This window comes from Pinus tabuliformis, chromosome 1_2 (genome assembly GCF_031772625.1).
Source record: "Pinus tabuliformis cultivar Carrire ecotype Pingquan chromosome 1_2, CPIR1, whole genome shotgun sequence".
Lineage (NCBI taxonomy): Eukaryota > Viridiplantae > Streptophyta > Pinopsida > Pinales > Pinaceae > Pinus > Pinus tabuliformis.
In genome coordinates, this window is record NC_142298.1 from 760,143,160 (window position 1) to 760,156,003 (window position 12,844).

Here is a 12,844-nt window from a genome sequence, read left to right on the forward strand (position 1 = left end):
TACTTGTTCACATATGGTTTTTATGATTGTTATATCTTTGTTGTTTCCATTTGATTATGAGGATGTTTTATGATATTCTTGATGTATGGCTCTCAGCAAGTTTTGATTAGCAATTGAATGAACAATGAATACATGAACTAATAGGTGATAATGCAACTATTGTGATAAGACCCCTATGCTCAGTTTTGTTGTTATGACCTGTAGATTAAATATTTGTGATGTTGATGAAATGCCTATCATGGCTAGTAGGGGTACATTCAAGTCATTGATAAAATGTTTGCATGAATACCCTTGTTTCTATGTTGTTTATCATTTCTGAAAGTTTCATGAAGTTCTAGGTAGTGGCTTGAGACCTAGCCCTAAAAAAGTGGCACAAAATCCGGGATCGTTGGCTCAGAACTAGCTGAAAAAGTCCATAGTCACATGGATGCCTTGTTGTGGGAGTGACTAGAGGGTCCTAGTCGTATGCATGCCTTGTCATGGGAGCGATTAAGGCTTTAGGGCAGTGAAATGTCAAGTTGTCTCAGGGGCTGGTCACCTGCAGGTGTTGGTTGGCTCCTTAAGGTTCTGTATCATGCATGGAATGTCAGAAATGTTTTGTTTTGTGGTTTCCACTTCCTTAACTGTACATGGGGAGGTGAATCACATCATAGTATCCTCTAATCACATCTTTAATTTGATGGAACGATTAACTTAGGTAAATGTGGGAGGAGGGTCACGCTTTACCGCAATCTAGTCAAAACTGGTCAAGGGATCACTAGGCCCAAAACAAGCTTGGATGCCTCAAAATTTCATCACCATTACCTTAAGAAATTTTCCTGTCTCCACCCACCTATTGAGGGCTTCCCGAATATTAAACCACCTCCACCCTCAAGGCTTTACCACAATCCTGCCAAAACTGGTAAAGGGATTCCTAGGCCCTATGGGAATTTTCATGAGACCACCTCATCCAGTTCCAAAATCTTGTGGAAATCCAAAGCTCAACCGAAAAGAGAACCCCATCACACCATGACTATCTCTGAATGGCAAGGCAAGGTTGAATCCACTGTCACACTAGGCAAAACCCATGCCAATGACAACCAAAGAACCAAATACACAAATGCATGTGTCATGCATTCACAAACCAGTTATGAAATCACACACGCAACCTGTTACCTACAAACATTCCTACTAAAGTTGCTTGATCCAACCTTCCTTGCTTGTCCTCTGCTTTCCTTTGCTCACTCTTTTCCTTCCCTTGCTTTCCTTGTCCTTCCTTTACTTGCTTGCTTGCCTTCTCCTCTATGAAACCAATTCCAAAGCAAAAATGAAAAAAAAGTTGACAAAAGCTATGAACTGATCCTCATAAGCCTTTTTATTATTAAGGCCTCTAATTTCTTCATTTTCCTCTATTTTCTCTTCAATTTTCCTCTCATGCAAACTTGTGGCCTTTCATCTCCCTTTTCTCTTATTTTCCTTTATTTTAATAAATAAATGCCAATAAATGCCTTTTGCCTTTCCAAAACCTTTGCCAATTTCCTTTAGCCATAATAAACAACAAGTGATGCCCACTAGGATGTTTTGCCCAACATTCAACTTGGAATACATGTCTCATGACCTTGGTCTTATTTTTCCTTTATTAAGTTTATTACATGAACTTTTAACTCATGGTTGTTACAAAGGAGGGGAATTGTAGAATATTGATTTGGCTAAGATTAATAGAAGGGAGTAGAGCATGAGATCTTGACTTAACCATTTTTATTCATGTTAAAGGAGACACATGGAATGTCTTTATTGGTGTAGGTTATAAAGTTGCACATTAGTATGGAGCGGATCTTATGACTCACAAATTTCTTTCATTGGTTATATTTGTGATCCAAAATTTGGAAGACACTTGTTGTGATGATGATTAAGACTTACCCTAAAGGAGTGGGCTCAACATTCAATTAGAGGTTGCCACACGGTAGGCCCAAAATGCACATTACAACCCAAAGACCACGCAAAAATTTAGTACCGTGGGAAAAAGAATTAAAGAGCGATGGGAAAGTTAGCTAGATTAACAAATCCACTACATGATGGATTTTACACGTGAGTCTTAGTGATGCACATAGAGGAAAAAAATCATATATGCCAACAACATTATTATACAAGTTCGAATACACGATAATGAACAAGGCCCATTTTCTTCATAAAGGTTGAGTTTACTCTTGGGGACATAATGAAAGGAATATGATAGTAATAACCATGTAAAATGAGACTTAAGAGTGATCAACATCGACAACTAAATCCATTACTTTAGGCAAAGATAACAAACAAGAATATTCATGAAAAAAACTTATCTTGTATAATATACATTGCATTCAGAGAAATGATATGTCATATAATATAATGGTAATATATTAAATTAAAATAAAAAATAAACTTTGTAATACAATTTAGGAAAATAAAATTAAAAAGACAACCATAATTATAATAAATATACAAAATAGAAAATTAAACTAACATAACTCTATTTTAATTCATATTTTTTTAATCATTTAAAATTTATTTCTAAATTAATATACCATAAAAAACACGAGAAAAGAATTGAGAAAAAACCATAAAAATAATAAACATATAAGTGAGATTTAAAAAGTAATTAACATAAGCAATTAAATCCATCCCTCCATACAAGACTAATAAACAACAATTTTCATTAAAAAAATCTTTTATTCATTACATAATGTTCACTGCATCCATTAAATCCATTACATAATATTCATTGCAACTAGAAAAATGATATATCATACAATATAATGATAATAAATTAAAATAAATGATATATCATACAATATAATGATAATAAAGTAAAATAAAATAAAAAATAAATATTATAATATAATTTAGAAAAATAAAACATTAAAAAACAACCATAATAATAATAAATATATAAAATAGGAAAATAAACCAACAACTCTATTTTATATTATATACATTTTTAATTTATTTTGATTTCTAATTTTTTCTTTCCACAACAATAGATTATTACAAATAAAATCTTAATAACAATACTCTTATTTGCCATTAATGTAAAATTCTAATGCATGTTTTTACTTAATAAAGAATTAATTTCAATTTTATTTTATTTTTTATAAATTTATTTTTGCTTTAATTTTTTTTAAATAAAATATTTAATAATTTAATTTCCCACTTTTATACTCTCTTTTTTATAACCTTAGCAAGACTACATCTTCATCATGTCTAATATAGAGAGGGAATTGAACTAGTGACTTCACATCAAGAAGTGCCTTAACAAAGCACCGAATCACCATTTATCTAAGACCCCATGAACCACATACTTTTTTTTTTTTTTTTAATATAAACTTATATATATATATATATATATATATATATATATTATTTAAAAAGTTTCAATTGAATTTGGCATCATACTTTGGCATAATATTTTGAAATGATTGAGTTGTAAAAATATTCCATAAATTTACGAAACTAAGTCTTTCAATATTTTTTTTTTAGCAAATTACATAAATATTAATATTTAAACATTTTTTTTTCTTCCATTCTCTTTTTTTTTACTAAAACCATCCATTCTCGTTGTCATACATGTTTTAAATCACTTGAAAATAGAGAGTCACGATAAATGTGTAATTGAGTACATCATTTTTTCCATAGAAAAAAGTACATCAAGATTCTTAATCTACAAATAGGCTTCGTTACAATGCTATGGGCCAACACCATGACTTATCGATACCACTTGCCAAAAAAAGCGACAATTCACTTCATATGACACTTGTTCATATGACATTTAATTAATTAAAATGAAAAAAATAATATAATTACCTTGAAAATAAATTACAATTTTGATTTATGTATACTACTATGAATATTCTACAATATTTTATAAAGCTTCAATCCCTACCACCATGTGTTATGATTTTCTTAATTTTGACAATGTTAAATTTATCATGAAATCAAAATTTTAATTTTTATCATAACTTAATGTTTATTTATGATGATGATTATGGTGGTGGTTAACTGAGACCAAACTTTGGTCTATCGGACTTAAAGAAACGAATTATCTAGTTTGATTTAAGATTTTATTCCTATGCTCAAAAAGCTTAGAGAGAAGCCTCCCGAGCTCACTGTACTTTTGACAATGTAAAAGGCTAGGAAGGTTAGTATTGCAACAAAGATTTTGAAACTGAGATCTAATGTGGTTGTAATAGGGGCACTCTAAGAGTAAGTGATTTTCATCCTCGATGTTCATATTCTCACAGAGATGGCAGAACCTTTCCATCCATGGTGTTTTAGGAACTGCCCAACGACTCGTTTCACTATGGAGCTCATGAGAGTTCGTTCTAATCTTGGCTATATTAATTTTCTTCTTTGAGCTAGTTAAAACAGAGATATACTTTTGATCTTCTAGGGTGGGGTTGATGACCTCCTTATAATATCTTAATTTTCTTTTAGTCGCTAAATCTTTCTCACACCACATTTTTTCTTTGAACTTAGAAGTAACAATATTTTTAATGTTATTAATGTTTTGCAATGCAACATTCTTGTGGATCTCCCAATGGTTTAACCAGGCCCTGGTGTCTTTATACCAAGCTCATTTGAGCCTTAGGTGGTTTTGGCTGGAATTTAAGCTAGCTTAGGAAGTCTATGGTCTCCTATATTATTGAGTTTGTGCTTGTACAATAGAAGCCTAATCATAGCTAGGCTTTTAATAGGGGAAAAACCCACTTCTATAAAAAATAAGATAAAGTGTGTTGCCTTTAATATATATTATTAATTTAATTTATAAAATTAAATTTATATTTATATATATAAATATTTATTATTAATTAATTATTTTTAATTTTCCTCAATCATATATATACTTTATAAATGTATGAATTTTATAACCAAACACATTCAACAATATTGGAAAACGTATTCAACTAAAAATATTTAGTTTTTAAGTAAAATACATGAAGTACAACAAGATTCTACTTAAAAAAAATGCATGAAAAAACCACATTTTTCCTTAAAAAAATATTTGTATATATTATTGTGAAAATCGTTGATTTGAACAATGGATTAAATAACTAAAATCTTTCAAATATCGGCTGTTCACGCCATTCTTTACATTGGTCACTTGTTTGTCTGACGATGGGAGATAATAAAAAGGAGTTGTCTATAATGCGACTTTTTGAGATTCCGGTGACGGAATCCGGTGGAAGAAATTGAGATGAAATCATGATTTGTTGCAGTTAAAATGGTTTTTTAACTGCATATTCGGATTCAGCACCCTCAAAAACCCCTGGGACGCTTTCATTGTGCAGAAACTAGTTATCAAACTTGGATTTCAATAAATTACTGCCGGATTTTCACCGGAAAAAATCGCCGGAAAAGCTTTCAAAAAGTTGCGTTAAAGACTACGGCTATAAAAAAGCCATGACTATGAAATTTTTTGAAGTGTGGTCATTACTATTTATTTATTTAAGATTCATCTTTTCTCACATTATTATTAAAAATTATCAACTCAAAAAACAGTGAGAATATTCAAATTATCAACGCAAAAAACAGTGAGAATATTCTTTAAAACTGAAAAGTTGGATCCAATGCGATGAGCTGAGAATAAGTTACCCATCGTTTTCATTTCGCTGACGTGTACACTGGTGGTTAACAATCGTTTTCTTAAATTTAAAAAGTTAATCATTAATCAGTTACACGTCGTTTTCATTTCACTGACGTGTATATTGGTCGTTATCAATCGTTTTCATTAAATTTAAAAAATATTAATAACCACGTTTTAATAAAAGAAAGAGTTTATAAGTGATAATATTATGCCAAAATTAACATATTTCATAAAAGAAAGAGTTTGTAAGTGATAATATTATGCCAAAATTAAAATATTGGATGGAAATTTAAATAAACATTCTTAACCCATGGATTAGATTGACATAAAAAAATATTATTAAAATTTATTAGAAATTAAATTAGTCAAAACCACACCAATTTTCATAAAAAAATAATATTAAAATTTATTAGAAATTAAATTAGTCAAAACCACACCAATTTTCATAAAAAAAAATATTATTAAAATTTATTAGAAATTAAATTAGTCAATACCACACCAATTTCTAGGGAGAGAAAAACAATAAGAAAGAAAAATAGTAAGACAATCATAGATTAGATTACAACTTATTTATTAATAGATAACCCCTATTAATAACACATTTTAATAAGCAAAGCGAAATTAATTGTTATATATATATATATTTTTTAAATTTCTATTAAATTTGGCATAATACTTATATTTTTCCATAGTGGTAATATTCTTCAAAACTTAAACTTTGGATCAACAATGAATATTCTTCATTTGGCTGACGTATACATTGGTTCTAATAAATAGTTTTCATTAAATTTAAAAAGTATTAATAAAGACATTTTAATAAAAGAAAAAAATTAGATAAGTGAGAATATTATGTCAAATTTAGAATATTAGATATAAATTTAAATAGACATTTCTAAGACTGTAATTATTAATTATTATATAAGTTATAGATAACCAGTATTAATAACTCGTTTTAATAAGCAAAATTAATTATATATATATATATATTTTAGTAAATATTTTATTTTTAATTTTTATATTATTTAATAATTTTTTATTAAATTTAACATAATACGTGTACATGGTTTGTTATCAATCTTTAAAAAATTAAGAAAAAGTTTTATTGTAATGCCAGAACGGCGACAGGTTCGCAGGATGATTTCAGTGATGGCATTCTGCGGAAAAAATTGAAATTAAATCTTGATTTATATTATTTAAAATGGTTTTTTAACTGCATATTTGGATTCAGCACCTTGAAAAACCTTTGGGACTCTTTGATTGTGCAGAAATTAGCTATCAAACTTGCAATTTCAATAAATTGCTGCCAAATTTTGACCGGAAAAAACTACTAAAAAAAGCTTTAAAAAGTCTCTTTAAATACAATCCATTCGGGGCGCGGCGTCGTGGATCGTGGATTTAAAACGAGAATTCCGAGAAATTCTGGGAGGGCGTGGACTCACCTCAAAGAACGGCGACAGGGCCCGCGGGATGATTCGGGACGCGGCGTCGGGGATTCAAAAAGAGAGTTCCGAGAAATTCTGGGAGGGCGTGGACTGATTTCGTTCTGGCTAGGTTAAAAAATTAGAGCTGGAGAGTAGGCTGTTTAGGGGTCGTGGATTTAAGACATATGTTAGTTGGCTGCTTTTATCATATGTTATTTTGTGGTTTCTCTGCAGGAGCCTGCTGTGGAAGCACCACCGTTTGCACAGAAGTTTGCTGTCAAAGGAGATTAGAGAACGCAGGCATATGTTATTTTGTGGTTTTTCTGCAGGAGCTTGCTGTGGAAGCACCACAGTTTGCACAGAAGTTTGCTGTCAAAGGAGATTAGAGAACGCAGTCTGAAGCAATAGGAATTTAAGGAAGTTTGGCTAAGTTCCGTCCGGTACGCTGCAGAAAGTTTTTTACAGAAAATATTGTGGGATGTTTTACTGGATGAGAGTTTGAAAGAGGTATTTGAGGATTCTGATGTTCAAATATCAGTGAAGTTTCAAAGTTCAAATATCAGTAGAGCTTCAAAGGGTTAGAGACTCACACAGGAAGAATGTCCATGGAAAAATATAACAGCAATTGGAGCCAAAAATATCTATGGAAAAACATAATAGCAATTGGAACCCATGGAGGTGAGGAGTTTTTTTGTCTCTGTAATGAAAAATGATACATAGCAGTATATGATCTATTGGCTATTTTTTTTTTGTGCTTTGTGTATTTTGGGGAATATGATTTGGAATGGAGGTGAGGAGTCTGTAATGAGATGATACATGGCAGTATATGTTGTATTGGGTATGTTTTTTGTGCTTTGTGTATTTTAGGAATTAATGTTGAGTATGCCGGTTTGTCATTGCAGGCCTGCCTGTGCTACCTCCTATGCCTGTGCTCTAGCCGCCTTTGCCATTTGATCAAAGCAAATTTCCTTCGTCTCCGCAGTTGCTGGTCCCGGCTAAGATGCATCGCATGTTACATTGGAGTCTGTCGGGACTTAAAGTAGAGGATGCCGAATTAGTGTCCATCGTGTTGAGGCTTTAGCTCGTAAGTATGATCCCTGCCTGATATATTCAGTCCGTGCGTGACCAATTAATCACAGTGAGAGTGTAAGGAGGAATGATACATAGGTGTATATGGTGTATTGGGTATCTTTTTTTGTGCTTTGTGTGTTTTAGGAAATATGATTTGGAATGAATGTTGAGTATGCGGATTTTGTTATCTTGGTTGGTCATTGCAGGCATGCCTGTGCTACCTAAATTGGGGTCTGCTGGGATGCAGAGTTGGTTGGACTAGACTTGGATGCAGAGGACGCAGAGTCTTCGCCTCAACTGTTTAAAATGCGGGAGCTCATCCTGTGCGTTGTGCTACTTAAAGTTTCCACGTATGTCTTTCTTTTCAAGGAAATTTTTAGATTCATTTCCACTGGATCTTCACCTCAACAGTTTAAAATGCTGGAGCTCATCCTCTGCGTTGTGCTAGTTAAAGTTTCCACGTATGCCTTTTTTGTTTCACCCCTTAGATAGAGATGAACCGTTCAAGTCCTCCAATGAATAGCCAAAGGCAAACCCCAGGGCTGGATGGACTGTGTTGAGAATTTGATTTGCTTTTATGGCCTGTGGTTGCTGATAATATATAAACGAGTACCAAAATGCTCTTTAAACAGAATGTCTAGAACTAACTAACGTAGGGATGATCAAAAGTTTTACAAAAGGAACATATGACGCAGTTTGAGGTGAAAGGTCCATCACCTTGCTTAATGTCTCCTACAAGGCACTAGACAAAAAAAATGCCAACAATATCCAAAGCATGGCTGAATGAATTGTTCAGTCATAACAAATAGGTTTTATTCAAGAACCTTTCAAACTAGACAAACCTATATTATCAGACACCTAGAGTGGGAGCGGGGAGAACCTTTCAAACTAGACAAACCTATGTTATCACACACCTAGAATGGGAGTGGGGAGCAGTTCTTTCGGCAGAAAGCTACTTATCACGGGGCCTAGCATGCTTTCACTAGGTTAACTTCCAGATCCTGGAAAAGCAAAAGGTCCAAGTTACGATTCAGCATGCATATTCATCAATGGCAGAGGTGATATGATGATCCGAAACCTGAAGATGGACCTGGATGGTGGCTCTGAAACATCAACCGAAATCCTCAAATCTGTGGATCTTCCTACAACAACCAACAATCTGAAAACTGTTTAAAAATGCAAGAGAAACGGGTCTTGTCATAGAGTTCATAATTCATTCTACCAAATGCGAGAGTTGATAAAATTGATCTATCCTCTTCCATTGCTCAACAGGACACTTGCTTATTTGCTTCACGCCATTTGTCCTCCCAGTGGCTGAGGACTTGCCTTGTGCCTTCCTAGTGATGGAAGAGATGAGGAACAATTCATGCCTCCCTATGTCGAAGAAAATTTCCAGAATTGGAGACTTCGTTGGGTTATGGGTGATACAAGGTTGCCAAACTCAAATTAAGAAAAAAGCTAAGAGTTAACACACACCAATGAGCAATTTGAATCTATCGAATTAAGCTTTTTGTGGTTACTGACAGCCTGTAGGTTTTAGTACCTATTTCCTTGTTGTTTTACGATTCAGTACTAATATCCAATCCCACAGAAACTACATAATGGGCAATGCATATTAATCCATTCACATAGATTACACAAAATTTAGTTGATGAACGGTTCACTTACACCATGAAATACAGAAAATCATTATAAGACTTCAAAACTACATAACGAGAAAGTCTTTCGAAAGGTGAAGCTTATAAACAAGATAAGCCCTTCTGGAACATTCCCACAGCCTAGTCTGTAATATTCTAGGCAATACTGAAATATTTTCATAAACTGTTTCATAAATTACATCATGCATAACAGACAAGACACATGATTTTATCTGCAGACTAGAAATTACACACTGTGACGAGAATACACATCATTTTACACTGTAAATTAGTATTCATTCACGGTAATTAGATAGATGCATTAAAAAAACAGTCCCAAGAGGTATACTAAACAGTCCAGTTATGTGGTTCCTTGGGTATCATAGTTAATAAGGTACTCAACATACCTGTAGAGGTCACTGTGTGATTTTCAAGAGAATGGGTACTGGGACAGGGATAATAACTCACCTCCCAACCACAGATAGGCTGCATTCAGATTCTTCATGCAGCTTTCACCCTCGAGCTTTTAGGTACTGTCCCAATGACCAAACTGCCAGATATATCAGGGATTCCAAAGGTCTAATCTACCTCCACCCTTCTGGCATAAAGGAACACAATTACAAGCTGGTCCAGGGACTCCAGAGGTAAGCCACCTCCACACACCAGCCAGTGAAGGACTCCAGAGGTGAGAGCCTCCACCCTCACTCAGTTCAAGGACTCCAGAGGTTTTCCTCCACCCTGTGTTTGTTGCTTCAATAGCTCCACCTAGTGTAAGGAGTTTAGAGTCTACTGCTGTTTGAGTACACCATTAAGGAGGCTAGTCCAGGGCAGCCAGAGGTCTGCTACCTACACCCACTAGCCACTAAGGGACTCTAGATTGTCCCAATGAGCACTTCAAAGATCTGTTTTCAACCCAATTTATTGGCACAGTAGCCCTACTTAATGACCACAAGGGATTCAAAATTTACTATAAGTTATGCAAGTAAGTCCAGATGTTTTAAGCCAAACTAAGCACAATTTACTAAGGGCTCTACTTAATGAACACAGGGGACTCAAAATTTACTGTAAGTTATGCAAGCAAGTCCAGAGGTTTCAAACTGAGCACAGTTACTAAGGGAAAACATGACGAACCTCAATCAGTTGGACTTTCACCGAGAGTTATGAGCTGGAGTTCCTTGTAGTGCAGGGCACACAATCTGGTGACTTTTGCGTTTATCCCTTTGCTGCAAACATGTTCCTGGTCTTGTTTTTCCAACACCTTATCCCTCTCCACTGCCTTCTGCCTCGCTCTGTCTTGCTTTCTCTGCTTTTCTTCATTTTTTTCATTCCTATATTTCCTAGTTCGATTCTACCTCTTTTCTACTACTATCCGAATGCTGCCTCTGGTTAGTTAGAGCCTAGCCCCTTTGGACCAACCAAAAATGTCCCACCTGGCCCTCTCATCACTGATCTGTCTTGAAGGCCAATCAACTTCATTCCATTTGGACCTTTTGCCCCCTTGCCTACCATCTGTCAACTTCCAAGGCTTGTTCTAGAATTATCTATGCAGAAAATTCTTCTCAGCCCATGTGCCAATGCTCATGTAATCACATATGCACATATATATGTATTACCTCCAAAACAGTAATTACACATTTACAATATATATATATATGTATATATACATACAAGACCAATAAAGGTTTACTCCCTAATCTGTTTACAGTATTTACACCACTGCAAGGTGACCAAAAAAAGCATAGGTATATTTATCACTTTCAACATGTATTTAGTATTTACATTATTGTAAAGTAACCAAGAAAGTATTTACAATGTCCTTACAAGTGCAAGGTAACCAAGACAACGTTTACACTATGTACATGAGTGTACAATGACTGGAATAATCAGCACAATATCTACACCCTTGCAAAGTGATCGGTGTTGAAAATGCTAGCGTGGAAGCTCTTCTTGACTTGTGCCTTAGTTAAGGGAGACCACGAGTTGTTTTCCTTTTATCAAGTATTTCTTGGAGATGGACGAGTTAGTTTGTTCATGTGTAGAGTTGGAGGCTCAGTTATGTGGTTCTCCAAGTGCGAGTCCAACTTTAGAAGGGAACGAGTTGGAGAGCTCCAGTCTTGATTAAAGCAAGGACGTGTTACACTAGGAGTTGACTTAGTTAACAAGTCGAACTCAACTTGTGTTCTAAAATTGTACTTGCTAGATATAGCATGATCGAATTGCTTAAAAGGAGGACAAAGGCACAATTGTATTCATTATTGTTTGCATGAGTTTGTGCAAGGAGAGATTCTTGCTAGGAGAGTGTATCGAGGAGGAGCCTATACACTGATTTGAGAGAGAGAATTCCTTGCAGGTTTTTGCTAGGATTTAGGAGGAAATCTCTAAAGAATAGGAGTCTAGGAAAGCGCAGAAACTCTGCAAGTAAGGAGGAGCTGGTTCACGGTTATTTGCAAGGTGTTTCAAGCCTAGTCTAAGTAGTGAGAACAAGTTTGTTTTCTAGTGAAACAATATCGCCTTGTAAAGAGATCTAATTGCTCAATTTCTGTCAATAAATTCTACAACAAGTAAAGGGTTTTCCCAAGAAAAGTCATTATGTTATTGTGTTTTTTATCTTTGTTTCTATTCTGCTGCTTATCTAGAGGAGAGAAATTCTTTGTCTTGGTGAAACAAAGTTAGTTTCATATTGTTCATCATAACAGTTGTAGAATTTCATGGAAAATCTACATGATATCAGAGTAGAGATTAAAATAAAGGCTAGCACCAAGAAGATTAGATTTGTGAAGAACAAAGGTCAATTGTGAAGAGCAGTTCCCTTGACGAGGACGATGGCGTACCAAGAACTGAGAGAAGATCACCATTTAGAGGGAGCCTCTAACTTCTCCTCATGGAAGGAGAGGATCACAATAGTGTTGACAAATAATGGGGTGGGAGAGTTTGTCAAGAACGCTATTCTGCTACCACATGGTCCCCAATAGTTGTCCCAACATATTAAGAATGGTATCAAGTCAAAGAGGATTATTCTAGAGGGTGTCAAAGATCATATCATTCCTCATCTCTTTGAGAAGAAGACAACATAGGAGATGTTTCAAGCCATCTTACAATTATTTCAAGGTACCATT

General features: G+C 34.3%; 1 long non-coding RNA gene across 1 annotated transcript in view; it reads left to right on the forward strand.

The window, feature by feature from the left end:
* The first annotated feature begins 7,075 nt into the window (after positions 1-7,075).
* The window catches only part of LOC149208018 (uncharacterized), a 57,872-nt gene continuing 52,103 nt past the window's right edge, over positions 7,076-12,844 (forward strand). The window contains exons 1-3 of the long non-coding RNA XR_016252056.1: positions 7,076-7,698; positions 7,923-8,104; positions 8,298-8,441. This is a non-coding gene — a long non-coding RNA (uncharacterized LOC149208018). The remainder of the gene's footprint in view (positions 7,699-7,922; positions 8,105-8,297; positions 8,442-12,844) is intronic.